Here is a 22,602-nt window from a genome sequence, read left to right on the forward strand (position 1 = left end):
GGCTATTTCTGGTCTGATGCTCTGAACTGTTTCCTCTTTGTTCATGGACCCATGACTCCCACTCTGCTAGATGTCACCATGATCACTGGCCTAGATATTGGATCTCCTAATCCAGCTGCCCACAAAATGGCAGAAGTCTCCTTCAAACTTTCTTCCAAGGTTAACTGCACAAACTGGGGCACTTACATGAATCAGCACATGAAAACAAAAGGTCTAGTGACTGAAAAGGAACACACAGCCTTCTTAAATCTTTGGCTAGAGCACTTCATCTTCTATGGCCATTCTTTAGCTCCAACTAAGAACTATCTTCCCTTGGCCTATCACCTGGCCCATGGCAATCACATCGGCCTAGGCAAACTTTTTCTTGGAGAAACCTACAGATATCTCCATTTGATGACATCTAACTTGCTTAACCAAAAGAAACTGAGAACCGGAGGCCCTTGGTGGTTTATTCAGTTGTGGGCACAACTGTAATTTCAGCACCAGATTTCGAACTTCCAAGGCATAACCAAGAACTCTTTTCCTGATGAGAGTGGCAGACCAATTAGATGCACTAGCTACAGCCAAGCTTTATTTAGTATTCCTGGCAGTAAACTGAATTCAGCAAATGCAGCAAACTGGTTCAGAATCTTCTACAAGGGATTGGATAATCCACTCTATTTCCCATTCACTGAATCTGAATCCTTTGAAAACCCAACTGCCTTCAGATTAGATAACTTTACCGATGACAACAACACTCGGCATTTATACTCTTTAATGATCCGACCTGGCTTCCTTTCAGTTGGCATTAGCACCTCTAATAGAATTATCAAGCCATGTTATGAATCTTACTAACCAGTCATAGCAGCTCGGCAATTCGGCCTAGGACAGGTCCCTCCCCACTTCCATATTCACCACTTGGTGGAGAGTAGAGCCGATCTGCCTGATGGCCTCACCAGTTCAAGATGCTACATCATGTTCGATGATCTCCACATTCCAATACCAGCCGATCTACCCTTTAATCCTTCATCAATTGATTTTAGCACATGGTGGGGAATGTGGAAAACACATATATTTAGGAAAGTTCTAGGTCCTCGACTGCAGCAAATTGATCCTGAATATGTAATCCCTGAGGAAGAGGTACCGAATCTATGCACTTTATCCCTTCTGAGTACTCTATCCTTCCACTTGTCTAATTCTTGCTCACCCTATTTGCAGCAACAAGATGGTCCAGAACCTATGACCAACAACGGGGAGCCATTCCACTTTCTTCCAACTGCCCCTGATGTACTCTTCTGCAAAGGATTGCCATCAATGAAGAAAGTGATAATGACCACTCAGCCAGACTTACTTCAGTTGGCTTCCAAACGAAGACAAGCTTCTGCAATTGTTGCCCCCCGAGTCTTAACCAAGAAAAGGAAGATGATCACGAGGCACGTTATCAAGAAACCAGCACCAGCTTCCCCGAGTCCATCAGAGTCCGACACCAACCAGGTAACTCATCTTTCTAAAACTTCTTCTTTATTGCATACACACATACTCTGGTTGACTGTAATTCTATTTTTAGGATGCAACTGAAGACATCCTTGAAACTGACATTTCAAATGCTCTGACGGATGTACATGACGAACAGGCTAACACAGCCGAAGCCCCTATTGTCACCTCCAATCCAACCAGATCAGCCACATCAGAGCCGATCATCACTTCCTGTTCAGAACAGGTAACATTACAAGAACCAATTCTGAACCAGCCAATAGCTTCATAAATGCATCTTGCTATTAACTTCAGATATGTCCACAGGGCTTTGACATTTCAAGTTTGCTTTCCTTTGACCCGGTATCAATGGGTCTGACTGCCCCTGGAGCAAAAACACCACCTTTGCAGCAATCGGCTAATTTGGCACATCAGCTTCATCTCATCAAGGATCTACTATCTGCTCCACTCACTGCTCTAGTTGGTGATTCCAGCGAGATAAAGAACATCTTCGAGCAAATAGAATCCCAACTCGGGAGCCATTGCAAATCAAGCTTTGGCCAGCCAGCAATCTTCCATTCTTCCGGGTAGAAGTGAATAAAGCACAACAAAGAATAGAAGCACGTCGCTCTCAAGCTTCTCTGAAAGCTGACATTACCCAAAAGTGCAAGGTCCTCAACCAGAAGAAGGCAACTCTAGATAGCAAAGCTGACGTATCTGCCAACATGAACCGACTCAACCTCCTGAAGAAAGAATTGGTAGAACTCGAAGAAAAAGTCCGTACCACCAAGAAACTCATCCAGGCCGAGGAAGCTTCCATTGCAAACTCCAAACAAGAAACCCAGGAAATGGCCGAGCAGATACAAGCAGAGTTTGCAGAGATAAGCACCTTGAGTCGGCAGATAGTAACAGGCGATGACAAGGATGATGAATCAATCATAGCACGAGCAAACGCCGTCCGCACAGAAGCCATCCATGCCATAGAAGAATTCCTGAACCAATAGATAGACTCAAGAAACAATTATTACCGCCTGTTAACCTGAAACTTGTAACTGTTTAAAACATCTTAAGTCGATGGTCGCACATCGGCTGTCTCAGACATTATCTTTTTCCTTACTGGCCAACTCAACGTGTTGGCCTGTCATGTTTTTTTTTACTGGCCGACTCAACGTGTTGGCCTGTCATGATGATTTTTTTACTGGCCAACTCAACGTGTTGGCCTGTCATGATTTTTTTTACCGGCCAACTCAACATGTTGGCCCTTTTCGCTACAGCCAGATGGATCTCATCGGCTTTCGTCACTCGCTTTCCCACATGCTCGGGAAATACTTCTTGAGGTGTTGGCCATTGACAGCGACAGGAAACTTGGCGCCGTCCAATTCCTCGAGCATGTATGCATTCCCAGGCAAAACCTGATCAACCTTGTATGGCCTGTGCCAAATTGGGGACCACTTGCCATACTTTTTATCTTTAGTTCCCAATGGCAATACTGCCTCCCAAACCAAGTCTCCAACCTGGAAATTCTTTGGCTTGTCCTTCTTGTTGTACGCACGAGCAACTTTAGCCTTATTTTCCTTGATCTTCTCCAGCGACCAAAGCCTTAGCTCTGTTAGATCCTCCACATTATAGTTCATCAAGGCTGCATACTGTTCAGCAGATAGATCATTCTGAAACTCAACACGCCTTGATCCGGCTGTGATTTCCCATGGTAACACAGCGTCTTGTCCGTAGACTAAATGGTACGGCGATGTCTTGGTGGACCCGTGACATGAAATACGATACGACCACAAAGCTTCTGACAACACCTCATGCCAGCGCCTAGGATATTCATCGATCTTTCTCTTTATGAGCTTGATGAGGCTCTGGTTGGATGCTTCAGCCTGTCCATTAGCTTGGGCATAATATGGAGATGATCTGATCAGCTTAATCCCCATGTCATCGGCAAACTTCCTGAATTCCTCTGATATAAAGACCGATCCTCCATCGGTCGTAATGGTCTGAGGGATCCCAAATCTGTGAATGATGTGTTCTTTGACAAAGCTGATCACATCTCTTGACGCTACTGATCTCATGGGCACTGCTTCTACCCACTTTGTGAAATAATCTGTAGCAGCTAAAACCCACTGATGACCCTTGCTAGATGACGGGTTGATCTGACCAATCATGTCCATGGCCCAACCTCTAAATGGCCACGGTTTGACGATAGGATTCATTACTGATGCTGGCACTATTTGAATTTTGCCAAACCTCTGACATGCCTGACACCCTTTGTAATATTTGAAGCAATCTTCAAGCATAGTGGGCCAGTAATAACCCGATCGCCTAATCAGCCACTTCATCTTATGAGCCAATTGATGAGTACCGCAGGCTCCTTCATGAACCTCATGCAAGAGCCGATTTGACTCTGAAGGTCCCAGATATTTAAGTAGTAGTCCTTCCAAGGTCCTGTAGAATAGGTCATCCCCTATCAGAACGTACTTCATGGCCTTGAGTCTTATCCTTCTGGGTGCCCCCCGAGCCGAACCCTTCAAATAATTGAAGATATCGGCTCTCCAGTCTCCGGGTTCTAGAAACTGAACTTCTACATCGACTCCATCGGCTGTTTCCTTGTACCCTGAAGCCATCTGTGCTAAATCATTAGCTTCATTGTTCAGAGTTCTTCGTATCCAGTGGAAATCGATGTACCTGAATCCTGACATCAACTCATGGCACTACATCCATATCGGAAAAAGAGCCTCGCTCTCACATCTATATTCTTCCGTGAGCTGAGAAATCACCAGCTTCGAATCTCCAAATATTTCCACCGCTTCTGCACCAGCTTCGTGGAGTAGTTCCATCCCTTTGCGAACGGCTTCATATTCCACCAAATTATTGGTGCATGGGGCAGTCATCCTGATGGAAAAAGAGTAAGTCACCCCTCGAGGTGACACCAACAGAATTCCCACACCGCATCCATCATCACAAGCCGATCCGTCAAAAAACATAGCCCAAGCACGGATAAATAGTGCAGTAATATCAGTGCTGATCCTGTGTGCAACAAGATCCGCCAGTGCCTGTCCTTTGACTGCTTTCGCAGGCTGGTATCAAATATCGAACTCCGACAATGCAAACATCCATTTTCCAAGCCAGCCTTTCAGGACAGGAGCCGACAGCATATGCATTATGACATCCGATTTGCATATGACAATTGTTTCCGCCGAGAGCAAAATATGACGAAGCTTTGTACACGTAAAGAATAAGCAAATGCAAAGCTTCTCGATTTCAGGGTACCTGGTCTCGGCATCTAACATGCGGCTGCTGAGGTAGAAAACCACCCTCTCCTGGCCGTCGTGCTTCTGGATTAACACCGAAGCAATGGAAGTGTCACCCACGGATAGGTACACATAGAACGGCCTATCTTGCTGAGGAGGAACCAACACTGGAGGCTTTGATAAATATTCTTTAATTTCATCGAAAGCTTGCTGCTGTTCTGCCCCCCAGCGAAACTCATCATCGGATTTAATCTTCACTAAACCCATGAACGGTTCGATGCGCTCAGACAGATTAGAAATAAATCGTCTGACAAAGTCAATTTTACCGATGAGCTTCTGCAACTCTTTCTTTGTGGTAGGTGGCTTCATCGTCTTCACAGTTTCTTGACTCTTCAGGCCGATCTCGATTCCCCGTTCATGCACCAGGAATCCCAAAAATTTTCCAGCCGATACGCCAAAAGCACACTTCTTCGGGTTCATTTTGAGCCCAAACCATCGAGTCCGCTCCAAAACTTGACGCAAATCTCCTAGATGCCCCTCAGCTGATTTGGATTTGACCACGACATCATCGATATAAATTTCTACCAGTTTGCCGATGAGATCATGAAAAATGTAATTCATGGCACGTTGGTACGTTGCACCGGCATATTTTAGTCCAAAGGTCATAACCAAATATTCGAATAAGCCGACTGCGCCTGGTACTCTGAACGCGGTCTTGTTCACATCTTCTGGGGCCATGAAGATCTGGTTGTAGCCAGCATTACCGTCCATAAAACTAATCATTTTGTGGCCGGCAGCTGTGTTGATCAATGTCTCTACAACAGGCATCGGGTATTCTTCCTTTGGCGTCGCCCTATTGAGATCTCTAAAATCGACGCAGACACGCCATCGGCCATCCTTCTTTTGCACCGGTACCACGCTGGAGATCCATTCTACATACCGGCACGGCCTGATGAACCCGGCATCCAACATCTTCTCCACCTCTTTCTTGACTTCTTCTAGGACTTCGGCTTCCATCTGACGTGCTCGTTGCTGAAATGGCCGAAACCCTTTCTTGAGTGGGAGCCGATGCTCGACGATGCTTCTGTCTAGACCAGGCATCTCGGTGTAGTCCCATGCAAAATAATCCCGGTACTCTTTCAGCAGTGCAATCATCTCCTTACGCAAGACCAGATCCAACTTCTTGCTGATAAATGTCGGCCGTGGCTTATCCCCAGGACCGATGTCAACCTCTTCCAAATCATCAGCTGACGTGAACCCGTATCCTAGCTTGCCGTCGTTTGAAAAACCAGCTGCGAACGCAGGCGAGTCCTCGTTATCCTCAAGATCAGCGGCAAACACAGGGAGATGACAAGAAAAATTATTTGGCCAACCGCATGGGCTGGCCGTTTCTATACTCCCATCATCATTCAAAACCAAATAGTCAATGAGTGGCCAACTGCTGGAGCAGGCCATCGTATGTACATGATGTAACAATTCCGACTCCAAACAGGATTTTTCTATTTTTTGGGGCCGGTCGCTGGGACCGGCCTCTCTATCTCTATTACACCCCGTAGCATGCCAGGATGCGTTTACTGTGTGAGGCCAGTGGATAAGACCAGCCTCAGTCCGTTTTTTGTCGCTTCGATCCGATCACAATCTTCCAGGGCGATCCCTGAGATCGGCTCTTGTCCTTCTGCGTCCCAGGCATTCATATCTGCAAGCGAGACTTCGCTGGAATCGTCCGCAGGGGCCACTTCCACTTCATCGCCATCCCATTGGACAAGATACTGATGCATTGTGGAAGGGATACAACAGTTGGCGTGAATCCAATCCCTCCCAAGCAGTACCGTGTATGTACTCTTGCTGTTGACGATGAAGAACGAAGTCGGGATCATCTTGCGACCCACTATCAGCTCCACATTAAGAACCCCCATTGCCTCTGATGGTTGTCCGTTGAAGTCATTGAGCATCACATTGGTCTTGATTAGGTCGGCAGAAGAATGCCCCAACCGGCGCAGCACTGAATATGGCATCAGGTTGACTGCAGCACCGGTGTCAACCAACATCCTGTTGACGGGTTTACCGTTGATGAAGACCTTGAGATACATCCCCTTCAAATGTTTGTAGATTTTTTCCTTTGGCTTCTCAAAGATGATCGGCTGGGGGCCAAGATCCAACTGTGCAATAGGCAAATCCTGCGGCTGAGGTGCCCGGAACTCTGATGGGAGCACGAACACCATGTTCACATCAGCCGATGGCTTCTCATCGGCTTTTGCCTGCTTGAGGCACCACTCTTTCCTTGGAGGGCGCCTTTCCACCCTTCAGCGGGTGCCTTGACCTGTTCCGCGAGATTCGGACGTGCCTTCCTCATCACGTCGAGGTACCTTGCTTCTGCCTCTTCTAGATTGCGCAAGCGCTGCACTCTGCGCTTCTGCGAGCGATTAAGCCCGTCAGGGCACCACCGTGGGCTATGGTACCTGTCTTCTTCTTCTTTCTCAGAATCACCCTTGGTCGGCCGCTCAACATGATCGTCGTGACGCACTTTGGGACCTAAGCACCGAAACACCGATGTATCGCCTAACTGGCATGTCCGAGGCCTGCACTCCAGACAATCATCTATAGTGGGCAATCGGCTGATGCCGTAATTCCAGCAGTACCTGAAGAATGGGCAATGCCAGTGGTCGCGTACAGCCTGGCGCCTTCCCAGCGTCCTCCCTGTGCGGTACTCGTACTTCTCTTCTTCTGATTGATATCGGCGACGCAGCTTGTGCTGATATTCATACTTTTCCAGAAGCCGATCGGAAGCAGGAAGCTGATTACGGATGTGACACACTTGCTCTTCAGTAACATGCTGTCTCCCTGGCTCATTTTGATCTTGGGGCCGTTTGCCAGAAACGGCCTCTCTCCTTTGCTCGTCACGACGACGTATAGGCCCCGCCATGTTGATCTGGAATGAAAAATTCTGGCCCGTAGTAGTGAAGTCTGACAACTCTACCACGTTGGCTTGTGGGAAGGGCTTCGTGTCGACCTTCATCGTGTGTTGAGCCAGAATTAATCGGCCTTGCTCGATAGCCGATTGGATCTGACGACGCAGCTCCTTGCATTCACCCATGGCATGAGTGAACGAATGATGCCATTTACAGTATAGCCTCCCCTGTAGCTCTTGTGCGGTTGGCAGCTTGTGATTCTCTGGGAGCTTCAACTGTTTTTCTTTGAGCAGCAGATCAAATATCTGCTCTGCTTTGGCTACGTCGAAGTCGAAGCCCTTCACAAGCCCCCACTGCTTGATCCATTTGCACGGGACGGGGTTTGCCCCCCGAGTCCACTCTGCCACGGCCACTTCTTGCTCCTCGCCAGAGTCATCAGATTCATCCGCTTGGGCCATGGTCACATGGCGCTTGAACTTGTCCTGGTACATCTCAGGATGGTAAAGCTTGTACGCCGTCAGCTTCTACACCAGGTGCGCCAAAGATGCGAACTCCAGCTGGAAAGCCATATCCTTGATCGGCTTAGCTAGTCCCAGAACTGCCAGATCGACTGCCTCCTTCTCCATGATGCGTGATGAGTAGCATCGATTCTTGACCTCTCTGAAGCGCTGTATGTATTCTGACACAGTCTCTCCTCGCTTCTGCCTGACTTGGGCGAGGTCGGCAATCCCAGCTTCAGCAGCCTCTGAGTGATACTGGGTATGGAACTGGTCTTCTAGCTGCCTCCAAGTTCGAATCGAATCTGGAGCCAATGCCACGTACCATCCAAAAGCTGGGCCTGTAAGAGATTGGCCGAAGAACCAGACCCTCAGCGGATGTAAGGAACATGGCACCATTTATGCCATTTCAAGTGATTTTGGTGATCGAATGACAACACAACACTTGGACTAATATCATTGTTAAGATGACCATTCTCAGGCTTTTAGGTTCAAGTGATGACAAAGAGAAAGAGAAGATAGGCATAGCAAGGCATCCGACGCTTGTCGGAAGAACTGGCGCTATGAAGTTTGGTGCAGAAGGGAATCGAAGCCAAGTCAGCCTATAGGCACCGGTTGAACCGACGGGTCAAAAAGAGGGCAACGGTGCATTGGGCATCCTATGTTCCAGAGACGATGTCAAGACCCCAGGAGAAGATTCTTCAGCACCGGTTGAACCGGTGAAGCATTGGTGCATACCATCGGTGTAATGACGTCAGCTGTCAGGAGAAGATTCTTAAGCACCGGATGAACCGGTGATGCATCGGAACAAAGCATCGGTTCAACTGGTGGTCACTGCATCAGCTGTCAGGACTTCAATGGCTACTTCGGTTTATGAGTGACCGGAAGAACCGACGCTACCCCTGCCAGAGGCATCGGTTCTTCCGGTGATATGCAGATTTTCAGCTGACCGTTGGAGCAACGGCTACAAGACTTGGTGGCCTATATATACACCTCACCCCGGCCATTTGAAGTTTGCTGGAGTTGCTGGACATCCCACACACACCCAAGAACATCTCCAACCACCACAGAGCTTCATTGTACATCATATAGGCTTAAGCACACTTGTGAGAGTGCTTAGTGCTTGTAATAGGGATTAGTTCTTGCGAGAGCTCCCTTGAGAGAAGTCTTGCTGCGGCAAGCAACTTGTGATCCGTCGTGTGACCCTCCGTCTTGGTGTGGAGTGGCAACGACACTTTGTGCGGGGGAAGAGGAGGCCCCCTCCTTGGTGGAGAAGCTCCGTAGTGGATTACGGCCGGGTGACCGAGAGAGACGGTGGCGGTGCACGAGACTCGGTGTCTTAGGGGCACTTGCCTTTGCTTGCCAGCATCGCCTTGGTGGCATAGTGCAAGACGGTGATCGGAAGAGCCTCGGTGTCCCGTGGACGTAGGCGTTTGTGCCGAACCACGTTACATGACCGTGTCTACTCGGGAGTTTGCATCCCTCTTGCACTTACCACTTTACTTACCGCATTACGTTTCCGCATTTACTCTATCTTGTGTACCTTTACTTTCCTAGTTAGTTTGATTAGGATTGGCTAGGTTGCAAGTCTTTTAGGGGTAAGTAGAGAGTAGCATAGATAAACCTTAGTTATAACTAGCATGTATAGGACGTGTTAGGTTTATCTTATGCAAGTAGTTTGAGCCCTAGGTTAAAAAGCGATTAGCGACCCTATTCACCCCCTCCTCCTCTAGGGTCGGACACCCCGGTGATCCTTACAGCGGATCCGATACTGAGATCATCCCAAGCTGCGTTAAGTATCGGCTCACATGCTCAATGGAGCTGGCTCCTTCTGCCCCGTTGAACTTGGTGAACTCAGGGAGCCGATAATTGGGTGGTAATGGAATCAAGTCGTAGTTACTTGGATACGGCTTGGAATAGCCGATCGCTTTTCTCTTGGGCAGGATGCCAAACTGGTCTCTCAGTATTGCACTGACCTGCTCCACACTAAGAACTCTTGGGGCCGATGGCTCAGCAGTCGGCCTAGTAGCATACTTTGCCAGCCATGCTTGTTTCTCCGCGTCTGCTCCAGAAGCTCCTGGGTTCACCAACTGCACGGAGCGTGTTGGATTGATGCTGTCAGGGATGTATGCGCACGTGTAGCCGTGCGGGATCTCCTTGGGTGGCTCGGTGAGGAACTGGCCTTCTCCAGGATCACCGCCGATCTTGTGGACGACGTAGATCGGCGAATTCTGCTGTATTGCTGTCCGCGAGCGAGTAGGACACTGGCGGCTTGGTTTGCAATGCAGCTTCCCCCTGTGACTCCCCAAAGTTGGTCCCGACGGGGAGTACTGGCTCTTGATTACCTCCTGGACAACGCGATGTGCCACGCGCTCAAGATCGTTCACCAGGCTTTCTGAGTGCCGTTGGAGCATGTGAGCCACCATGTATTTCATCTCCTGGCGTAGGGCCCTGGTGCGTTCCTCTGAAGGCACGGACAGATCAACGTTGTCGAGAGCGCCTTCTGGTGAGAACCCCTTCCACCTGATGCCATGGTTGCGGGTCCTCTCAAAAGAGTCGATGAGATCGGCTTCGAACTGAGCTTTGGCCTCATCGTATTTTTGCTTGTGTTCCAGAGTCAGTTCTTCATACGTGACAGGTTTGGTGACCGGCAGAACCGATGCTTGGTCCTGAGCTCCTGCCATCTCTGCGGTGGGTGTTGTTGTTGATGAAGGTCCCATCGGGTGTGCCAGAATGTGTTGTCGGTCAAAACCCACCGGCGAACAGCGACAGACAACACGAAGAGCCGGGAGGTTGCCGGGGCGCTAGCAGGCACTGCTCCCTCATCGACGGCCCTCAATTCCAGCACACGCCGCGGCTTGTGAAGACGCAGGGCGTGCCACCTGACCTATACCCGATCAGGAAGGTGCGGACGTGCTTGCAATCATTTGCCTGCATACACAAACACATGGAAACATAAGTCCGAGCCGTGGTCGGCTCCCCGGGACGACTCTTGCATCAGCTTTAAAGAGCCGATCGAGTCCCGGTGTCAGATTGGATCTGCATCTATCCGGATATCGATAAATAAAGCAAATAAGTGTAAAGCTGCTTCAATTAAATCTAAGGAATCTAATCCACGACGGTCGAAGCTTCACTGCTAGATCGGAACATCCTACACGTGATTGGGCCTAATAAACGTAATAAATAACTAAACCATAGCCAAAAACAGAGGCCTAAGAACTAGCAAGAGTCGATTCCCGGATCAATTCCCTGTTAAGACTAAGGCAAAGCATCTAATACATCACCAGATCATCCAATCCGTTTGCAAGGCCAAACCTAGCAGATATCACACCAACTCTTATATACAAGAGCAAATCGTAACAAATTGGATCTACTAGACAGAAAAGAAGCAGGGTGTTGTCTCCGTGCAACTAATTCTACACAACAAGAACTAGCATAAGATTGAAACATGACTGCATGAAAACAACATGATATTCGTAGATGATAAGCAATAAAGCACGATAGATCTACTAAAAGCCATGCTACGAACATCAGGATAACTAACATTACTCGCCATCAAAAACGCTTCAGTACGAGTAATACCAAGGTAAAAGCAAGAACAACACTACAATGATCACAAGAGGTGATCAGGGCAGCATGGTGCTTACTTGGATGAAACCCTAGAATTAGGGGTGGCGATGCGCCGAGAGTTGTTGTTTGCGAGACGTGATGACGTTCTCCCTCTTATGAATAACATAGGGTACATATTTATAGTCCGGAGACTTGGGAAACAATCTAAACTAATCTTGTCCCGATCAGACTCTATCTCTAATCTTAAACTAAATCTAAAGATACATGGCCCATGTGGCCCAAACGCTCACACAGGAGCCGATTTACAAGCCTTCTTCAATCTCCCGCTTCAAGCCCATCTTGCTTTCGGCCCATAAATTAATCCTGTTAATTTATGGCGATAACAAAACCATACTCACAAGCAACCCTTGATTTTTGTAACGACGCATCTACGTTAAGGTAAGAAGGTAAGGATCCTCAGTCAGCTGAGGGAGTCTGACCTTCCCGTCGGTGAAGCGAGCCGAACGCTGCCCTCAAGCAGTGGCTTACTTAAGGTGCTCCCAATATACCAACTATTTGTTGACTATATTGGAAGTAAAGTGTACTCAGTCAGCTGAGGGAGTCTGACCTTCTCGTTGGCGATGCGAACCGAACGCTGCGCTCAAGCAGTGGCCTACTTGAGCTGCTGCCAATATACCGACCGCAGTCGATTATATTGGGAGTAAAGGAACTTGTGAATACGCCACTGAGTAGCGTATGTTAACATTGGCCATACGGCGGAAATTGTATGGCTGTCGCTTCTATAGTGAGCGGTAATGTATGGGAACGCTTTCATGAGTGCTGGCATGAAAGGTTCAATGGATATATATATATGTTTTGTCAATCTTCTGCAGGTACACTAACCGCGATTCGATAAGTTAAGAACGGTTAGAATTTACCGACTAGCTATATAGGGAGAGCCGTATCTATGTTATGCCACCGTGCTAACCACGTAAGCCCAACCATAGTTGGCAATTGTTTATCTTGTGAGGAACGAATAGGACGTTCATGCATATTTGGTTGATGTTTGCTTTGATTCCTAGAATTTGAAAATGTACATGAGTCTTCTTGAGGAACCTCTAGAGTTTGTCTTCATGAGTATGTTTTAGTGTGGTTAAACAACGAGTTGAATGAAAACTTGGTTTGGGGAGCATGTTATTAGAGCACTTAGATTAAACCCAAGAAAGTCTATGGTTTGAGAGAGGGAGATTGAGTCATGTCTTTATCCATAGTTCCATCTTGATGTCTTGATGATCTTTTCGTTCCATAGAATCTCAAATGATGAACCAGTACCACTTGGGGGTTTGTTACTTTCTGAAATTGGTGAAACCATATAATTCTTTGAATCAGAATCATATTTTTTCCACATTCTTCTTAAAAAGCTTTATTTGAGAAGGTCTTTTGTAAGTTAGTGGCTTTGGATCTTATATGAACCTTACCATTGATCTTAGCTTGTTAATCAATCCAACCCTTGATCAATGCCTTGAATCTATTCCTATCAAAACCATTATTCCTTTTCCTTCATGGGTCCCTGGCTAAGCCATGATGTTTGTTAACAAAATCCCATCAATAATCATTCTATTCCTCTTGGTGTTATGCCTGATCTTGCTGGCTATTTTGATTTCAACATCTGAATCCTAAATTTTCATTCTTGCTCAGTTAATTTTAGATAAATTAAAAAGGTTTATGATAATAATAAACTTTTGAAATACAGTCCTTGATGCAATAATCATGCATCACATCATTTCATGTCATTCGTCAGTGCATAGTGTTGCATCATGATCGGGAATCTGTAGACTGACTAATGGGTATGCGTTTGAGTACCAGTTCATGGGTTGTCTTCGGTTCCTATCTTATCGTTGCTGGCGCTATTGGGTTGCCACTCTTGATTTCTCTTGTGGTGGAGTTTAGTCATATAATGCCGCGACGAAACCTAGACTCTCGTGTGCGCTGCAGCCACATGATTGAGTTACTAGGAGCGCGCTGGTGTCTAGGTATGTGTGACGTAACTCACTGCAATCCCCTTCTATGCAACCTTACTAGTGTCCTAACCTCTGATCCTTACTCAAGTGTATAGGGCTAACGAGTTTTAGTCGCGGGAAAATGGGTATGGTATGCGCATTGCACTATGTGCATCAACAACTTATCCATATGTGCATCATGCTGGTGTATTTCATACATGCATCCGTCAAGAGCATCATCATCGTTGCATCATAATGTATGCAAAATTGAGTCAGCATCATGGCGATTGCATCGTGTCATAAGCACCATTTCAATGGCGCATAAAACATTTCGTCATTGCATTGCACCAGCATTGCAATCATACATCTCGAGGATGCATCACTCTCATGGTCATCGAGCATATGCATCTCGCATCATACTGTTTAATTTAATCAACAGTTTGAGCAAGAATGTCCTTGAGCAAAAATTCACCTTGATATCTTTTCTATCTAGATTCACCACCAGGTTGAGACATTGATTCTTCCAGAACTTAGGTCCTCTCTTCTTTACAAAAATCCTACTATATGTTAGTACTATAATATTCCACCGGTCCTTTCCAGCCGACTTGGATGGTGATTGTGATCTCATGTTTTATCCACAGACTCTTGCTGCAAATAATGAAGTCCTGGAGCCTTTAGTGTGGAAAAACAATTGATTAGTTCACACAATGGCACAGTAATTCCTCTCGCTCATAATATCATACCTTGTTTCTTAAACTTTCCCTAAATTCTCAAATCCTTATCTACAAAGGATCATATCATCAACATCAATATTCTCAAATGTGACTTTGTCCTGTTGGCTTGATGATTGGTCTGCTTCTTTTCCCTCGAGAGTCTATCTTTCAGAATCTCGGGACGAGATTCCTTTTTAGGGGGGAAGGCTGTGACATCCTAGGTGTCTGCACAACAAAACTACATTTATTTCCTATGCTTCATGTGTGAAATTGATTGAGCAAGGGCCTTTTTTAAAAAAACTTTAAGGACCTTTGTGTAATTATGAATTGTTCTAAGGTCAACTGTATAGTTTTATTTAAATAGGATGTGTGATTATAGCTTTTGTGGAGGGTGTATTTGCAAATTGTAGTGTAATCATTACTTGGCAGGGAATCTTTTAGTTCAGCCTAGATTTAAAGTGATTTTGCATTGAAAAAGACAAAAGTCCTTTGAATTCAAATTCTCTTTATGTTTTCAAAAATAACTCTTTAACCTTTGATCAAATAAATTTTTGCACAACATCAAAGTTATAGATCTTGAAAAGTTGAATAACTTTCATGTTGGGCACTTTTTCATTTGAGCCCTAGTTTAAAAGTTATATTTGTTTTACAGTTGGGTCCCTGGAATTTTCTGAAATTGCAAGTTAGCCCTTTGTCTTCCACGTCCAGCCTGCTCCTCTGCTTCCTCTGACCGCCACCGCTGTGCAGCACCGCACGTCGCTGTGGAATGGCCGGGAGGCCACCTCCTGCTTGCAGAACCGCTCCACGCGTCGCGCCCGACCTCCTCCACCGCCCTTTGCCTTCGCGTTGTGCCTCTCCTTGCTCTGCCACGCGCCCAGACCGACCTGCCGGCCGCCACCTCGCCGTCGCCGTGGCAAGCCCAAATCAGAGCCCCGGCCCTTGTTCTCGCGCGCGCATGAGCACTACAAGTACCCCAGCAAGCTAATCCGAGAGCTCTTTCGCTTTTTCCCTACTCCGACGCCCCAGAACGCCGCCGCCGCCGCACAGAGCTCCGCCGCCGCCTGCTCTCCATGGAGCTCATAGCTCCGGTCCTCCTCCGCTCAATCCAACCCCTCCAATAGCTCCGCCTCACCTTCGTGCATCTTCCTGACCACTTCTCGTCGACCATCCACCACCGGAGCACCCCCACCAATGAGCACCTCCACCGCCGCGTCCCTGTCCGCCGTGGACCGCCCACCTCCGGCCATCTCTTCGTGAACCAAGGGTACCTTGAGCTTCGCCTCGGTCCCCTTTAGCTCCTCCACCCCCTATTCCTCGCCGCCGATGACCCCTTCCGCCGGAATCGCCGGTCAAACCACCCACCCCCTCTCTGACCACAGCCGAGGACTCTCTGCTAGAATTCAAAGAAACTCAGGGGGTTGTCTGAATAGCTCAAGACTCATGTGAATAATTCCTTTAGGGGCCTCTTTTTGATTTTTGCTATAAACTTTGAAATTCCATAGAAATTCGTAGAAAAATCAGAAAAAGGCAAATCTTGATGTTTTGGAATCATCATGAAGATATCTTTGCAGTAGAATCATAATATGTTGGGTGTTAGTTGAGAGTTTTTGCTGTAAAAATAGATTTGTGTTACTAGTGTTTAAATGCTAGTTGTTTTTATCTTTTTCTTAACTGATGATTGAAACCATGTCTTGATGTGAAATTTTTATGGAGAGATGTTCATGTGACTCTAGTGTTGCTATAAAAATTTCGTGGTCATTCCTTCTGTTTAGTTATTTCTTTGATTTAATAATTTTTAAGTGAGTTTTAATCATGTTAAATAGTTTCCTTACTTAGAAAATCCTGCTAATTTTTGTAGAGCATTTTTTTAGTAACAGGTTACTGTCTGTAAAATTTGAGCACCATTTCATGACTAGAACAGAAGCTACAAATGAATCTTGTTAGTTTTCTGTCAGCTTTGTTTATTTTCTCAGAATAAATTCTGTATATATTAAATCTTGAAAAATTTTCAGTAGCTAAGTTAACTCTTTTTCGATCTCCTGTTAGATTTCAAGCTTCTAGGTTGCTCTGGTCTAACCTATATAATTCAATCTTGTTCTAGGAGTTGTTTGAATAAATGTTTTGTTCTGAATAAATGGCTGCATGTTTTGGTATGAAATTTGCAGGGTAGATCACTCTGTTTACCTTCTGTTTGGTGTAATTTTTTCTGATTTAGTTAATTGTTAGCAAACCATGAATTGCAAGCTATAGAATTTCACTACAACTTGCTTTATGAAGTTAGTAAGCTTTTTTTTGTGCTGTTGATCATGATGCCTTGTGTAGTTAGATATGTTAGTTATCTACTCTATAAACGATTGCCCATGTAATATGATTGTTTGCTATTTGTTAGACTACAACTTTATCATGATATGAGTGTGTTTATAATACTGTTCTTGCATCACATATAGATACTCTGGTGTTAACTGACGGGACATACGAGCTGATCTCTTAGTCTGACGGAGGTGATCCAGAAGCCCAGGTGAACGCTGCTGAACTAACTGAAGCCCCGGACCAAAGTTCGGAAGAGCCCAAGGCTGTGTTAGCTAGCGACTACCGAGAAGGCAAGCCCCGGACATAACCCAGTTTCAAATTATGCACTTGATATATTATTATTTACTTGTGCATTTACAGTTCTTAGGAGTTGAATTGAAACCCAAGATGCATGATCCTAGGAACCTTTGTACTGAACACTAGACTTGAGTTCGATTACTTGATATGCTTATAGGACCGGTAAAAGTCGGGTGATTACCTGTCACTCGTGAGCTTTATAGGAGTTACTTGTTTTACTTACTGCTATCACTATAAGGATCACATATGGATTTGTTGAAGTTCGTCTGTGTTGATGAATTTGATAAGGTCGCGGTGTGTGGTAGTGGTGGTTAAGTTTTTGAACGTACTAGCCACATGCCATAAATATGGTACGCGGTAAGCCTAGTAGCTGATCGGACCGGGGAGTGGATATTACCTCTCACTCTCTCTTGGAAATAGGTTTTTAATATGTTTATGTTGATCAACACCACAGGTGCAGGGAGGAAGATTGTGCCCTATAGTCAGGGAGAGTGACTCTGTCCACTAGCCGGAAAGAAAAGCAAATGGTTGTTTGGGAACGACCCGATGTTGTTCCAGACGTGTGTGTTAGGTTTACCTTGCAAGGTTGAAATTCGATTCGAATCATCTGCTTCCCACAGTTTGGGACTGCTTGATCCTTTTGCCACACAGAGTAATAAGAGCAACATTATTATGATTAATTTTGATGTTTGCTTAAAGTTCTACCATGGTTGAATATGATTAGTTGCTTACATAGAATGGTTAATCAACTAGAATATGGAAAGCTAAAATATGACATTAAGGACCTACTCTTTATTGCTTTTCAGCAAAAGAAAACCAGAGCCTCTCAGAACCCTGCATAGTCTAGCTAAAGTGGGTTTAGTATACCCATTGACAGTTAAGTCTTGCTAAGTATTCGAATACTCAGCCTTGCTGTTGAAACCTTTTTCAGGTATGAGTCTTGAGGATCAGATCGCTAGTTTATCTTGACCCTGCTCTTTGCCTCCTGGATGGTCCATTGAGTGGGATCCGTCTTCGTCCGGCAATGACCCTGACGAGTGATATCATGCTTGGACTAGCTTGGTATACCTTTGCGACGTGTTGTAGCCATCATTTTCTCTTTCCGCTGCTTTTCAAACTCTGAACTTACAGTTATGGTTTGTACAACTGCTTTACTAAGTTTGGTTTTGTAATAATGTTTTGAACTGGTTGTAATCACTACTGAGCTTGTGTTGTAAAATATGTGGTTGTAATATCTCTGGACTCTCCTTCGTGCAGGGTATGCTTGTTCGATCCGAGAACCGGTGGTTGTATCGGGACGTTACCCGACAGACCAAGAATTGTTCCATTTGAAGTGTGTTTGAGTCGGTGTTGCCTTTATGGTGATGGCCAGCGCACTTGAGCCGGGGATAATTCAGGTGGTTCTGCCACAGGGTACTCAGCTCATCCGAGGAACATGTTTCCTGGATGCGTAGGCGGGTTCTTAAGAAGCCCACATTTCACCATTCATCTTTTTCTTAGGAGAAGAACAAGCAGGTTGACGCCAACCATGAAGGGTTTTGGTGAATTATGCGAATGGGACTTACATCTGATGGAAATTTCCTTCAAAAATAGTTCCAGTACTCTGTTTTTTTGAGGGCCCCTGATTTAGGATGGGCAGCCGGGTCCTCATGGTCCTAGCACATGATAGCTTAGGATCTGCAGGGCATAAGAGCGAATGGTTTGAGCGAGAAAACGAATTTTGGGGCGAAAATAGCTCTCTCGCAGTAAATTGATGGTGCGGCTCGTAAGACCTATTCGGGTACTCAGGTTATCCGAGGACCATGTTTCCAAGATGCATAGGCAGGTTCTTAAGAGCACACATTTCACTATTCAACATTTTCTTAGTAGAAGAACGAGCTGGTTGACGCCGACCATGAAGGGTTTTCGTGAATTATGCCCTTGGGAGTGACATTTGACGGTAATTTCCTTAAAAAATAGTTCCAGTACTCAGTTTTTTTTAGGGCCCTAATTTAGGGTGGGCAACCGGGTCCTCATGGTCCCAGCACTTGACAGCTCAGGATCTGCAGGGCATAAGAGTGAATGGTTTGAGCGAGAAAATGAATTTTGGGGCGAAAATGGCTCTCTCGCAGCAAATTGACGGTGCGGCTCGTAAGACCTATTTGGGTACTCAGGTTTTTCGAAGACCATGTTTCTTGGATGCGTAGGCAGGTTCTTAAGAGCCCACATTTCACCGTTCAACTTTTTCTTTGGAGAAGAACGAACAGGTTAACACCGACCATGAAGGGTTTTGGTGAATTAGGCCATTGGGAGTGACATCTAACTATATGTTTCTTCAAAAATAGTTCCAGTACTCAGTTTTTTTTAGGACCCCTATTTTAGGGTCGGTAGCCGAGTCCTCATGGTCCCAACACTTGATAGCTCAGGATCTGCAGGGCATAAGAGCGAATGGTTTGAGCGAGAAAAAGAATTTCGGGGCAAAAATAGCTCTCTCGCAGCAAATTGACGGTGCGGCTCGCAAGACCTATTCGGGTACTCAGGTTATCCAAGGACCATTTTTCTTGGATGCGTAGGCAGGTTCTTAAGAAGCCCACATTTCACAGTTCAACTTTTTCTTAGGAGAAGAACGAACAGGTTAACACCGACCATGAAGGGTTTTCGTGAATTAGGCCCTTGGGAGTGACATCTAATGGTAATTGACTTCAAAAATAGTTCCAGTACTCAGTTTTTTTGAGGGCCCCTAATTTAGGATGGGCAGCCGAGTCCTTATGGTCCTAGCACATGATAGCTCAGGAACTGCAAGGCATAAGAGCGAATTGTTTGAGCAAGAAAACGAATTTCGGGGCGAAAATAGCTCTCTTGCAGCAAATTGACGGTGCGGCTCGTAAGACCTATTCGGGTACTCAGGTTATCTGAGGACCATTTTTCCTATATGCGTAGGCAGGTTCTTAAGAAGCCCACATTTCACCGTTCATCTTTTTCTTTGGAGAAGAACGAGCAGGTTGACGCTGACCATGAAGGGTTTCGGTGAATTACGTCCTTGGGACTGACATCTAATGGTAATTTCCTTCAAAAATAGTTCCAATACTAATTTTTTTGAGGACCCCTGATTTAGGATGGGCAGCCGGGTCCTCATGGTCCTAGCACATGACAGCTCAGGATCTACAGGGCATAAGAGCGAATGGTTTGAGCGAGAAAACGAATTTCGGGGCGAAAATAGCTCTCTCGCAGCAAATTGACGGTGCGGCTCGTAAGACCTATTCGGGTACTCAGGTTATCCGAGGACCATGTTTCCAGGATGCATAGGTGGGTTCTTAAGAGCCCACATTTCACCGTTCAACTTTTTCTTAGGAGAAGAACGAGCAGGTTGACGCCGACCATGAAGGGTTTTGGTGATGGCCAGCGCACTTGAGCCGGGATAATTCAGGTGGTTCTGCCACAGGCTACTCAGGTCATCCGAGGACCATGTTTCCTGGATGCATAGGCAGGTTCTTAAGAAGCCCATATTTCACCGTTCAGCTTTTTCTTAGGAGAAGAACGAGCAGGTTGACGCCGACCATGAAGGGTTTTGGTGAATTACGCCCTTGGGAGTGACATCTAATGGTAATTTTCTTCAAAAATTGTTCTTGTACTCAGTTTTTTTGAGGGCCCCTAATTTAGGGTGGGCACCCGGGTCCTCATGGTCCCAGCACATGACAGCTCAGGATCTGCAGGGCATAAGAGCGAATGGTTTGAGCGAGAAAACGAATTTCGGGGCGAAAATAGCTCTCTCGCAGCAAAATGACGGTGCGGCTCGTAAGACCTATTCGGGTACTCAGGTTATCCGAGGCCCATGTTTCCAGGATGCACAATTGGGTTCTTAAGAGCCCACATTTCACCATTCAACTTTTTCTTAGGAGAAGAACGAGCAGGTTGACGCCGACCATGAAGGGTTTTGGTGAATTATCCCATGGGAGTGACATCTAACGGTAATTTCCTTCAAAAATAGTTCCAGTACTCAGTTTTTTAAGGACCCCTAATTTAGGGTGGGTAGCCGGTTCCTCATGGTCCCAGCACATGACAGCTCGGGTTCTGCAGGGCAAAAGAGCGAATGGTTTGAGCGAGAAAATGAATTTCGGGGCGAAAATAGCTCTCTCGCAGCAAATTGACGGTGCGGCTCGTAAGACCTATTTGGGTACTCAAGTTATCCGAGGACCATGTTTCCAGGATGCACAGGTGGGTTCTTAAGAGCCCACATTTCACCGTTCATCTTTTTCTTAGGAGAAGAACGAGCAGGTTGACGCCGACCATGAAGGGTTTTGGTGATGGCCAGCGCACTTGAGCCGGGATAATTCAGGTGGTTCTGCCACAGGCTACTCAGGTCATCCGAGGACCATGTTTCCTGGATGTATAGGCAGGTTCTTAAGAAGCCCATATTTCACCGTTCAGCTTTTTCTTAGGAGAAGAACGAGCAGGTTGGCGCCGACCATGAAGGGTTTTGGTGAATTACGCCCTTGGGAGTGACATCTAATGGTAATTTTCTTCAAAAATTGTTCTTGTACTCAGTTTTTTTGAGGGCCCCTAATTTAGGGTGGGCAGCCGGGTCCTCATGGTCCCAGCACATGACAGCTCAGGATCTGCAGGGCATAAGAGCGAATGGTTTGAGCGAGAAAACGAATTTCGGGGCGAAAATTGCTCTCTCGCAGCAAAATGACGGTGCGGCTCGTAAGACCTATTCGGGTACTCAGGTTATCCGAGGCCCATGTTTCCAGGATGCACAATTGGGTTCTTAAGAGCCCACATTTCACCGTTCAACTTTTTCTTAGGAGAAGAACGAGCAGGTTGACGCCGACCATGAAGGGTTTTGGTGAATTATCCCATGGGAGTGACATCTAATGGTAATTTCCTTCAAAAATAGTTCCAGTACTCAGTTTTTTAAGGACCCCTAATTTAGGGTGGATAGCCGGTTCCTCATGGTCCCAGCACATGACAGCTCGGGTTCTGCAGGGCAAAAGAGCGAATGGTTTGAGCGAGAAAATGAATTTCGGGGCGAAAATAGCTCTCTCGCAGCAAATTGACGGTGCGGCTCGTAAGACCTATTTGGGTACTCAAGTTATCCGAGGACCATGTTTCTAGGATGCATAGGTGGGTTCTTAAGAGCCCACATTTCACCGTTCAACTTTTTCTTAGGAGAAGAACGAGCAGGTTGACGCCGACCATGAAGGGTTTTGGTGATGGCCAGCGCACTTGAGCCGGGATAATTCAGGTGGTTCTACCACATGGTACTCAGGTCATCCGAGGACCATGTTTCCTAGATGCATAGGCAGGTTCTTAAGAAGCCCACATTTCACCGTTCAGCTTTTTCTTAGGAGAAGAACGAGCAGGTTGACACCGACCATGAAGGGTTTTGGTGAATTACGCCCTTGGGAGTGACATCTAACGGTAATTTTCTTCAAAAATAGTTCTTGTACTAAGTTTTTTTGAGGGCCCCTAATTTAGGGTGGGCAGCCGGGTCCTCATGGTCCCAGCACATGACAGCTCAGGATCTGCGGGGCATAAGAGCGAATGGTTTGAGCGAGAAAACGAATTTCGGGGCGAAAATAGCTCTCTCGCAGCAAAATGACGGTGCGGCTCGTAAGACCTATTCGGGTACTCAGGTTATCCGA

This window comes from Panicum virgatum, chromosome 6N, assembly GCF_016808335.1.
Source record: "Panicum virgatum strain AP13 chromosome 6N, P.virgatum_v5, whole genome shotgun sequence".
NCBI lineage: Eukaryota > Viridiplantae > Streptophyta > Magnoliopsida > Poales > Poaceae > Panicum > Panicum virgatum.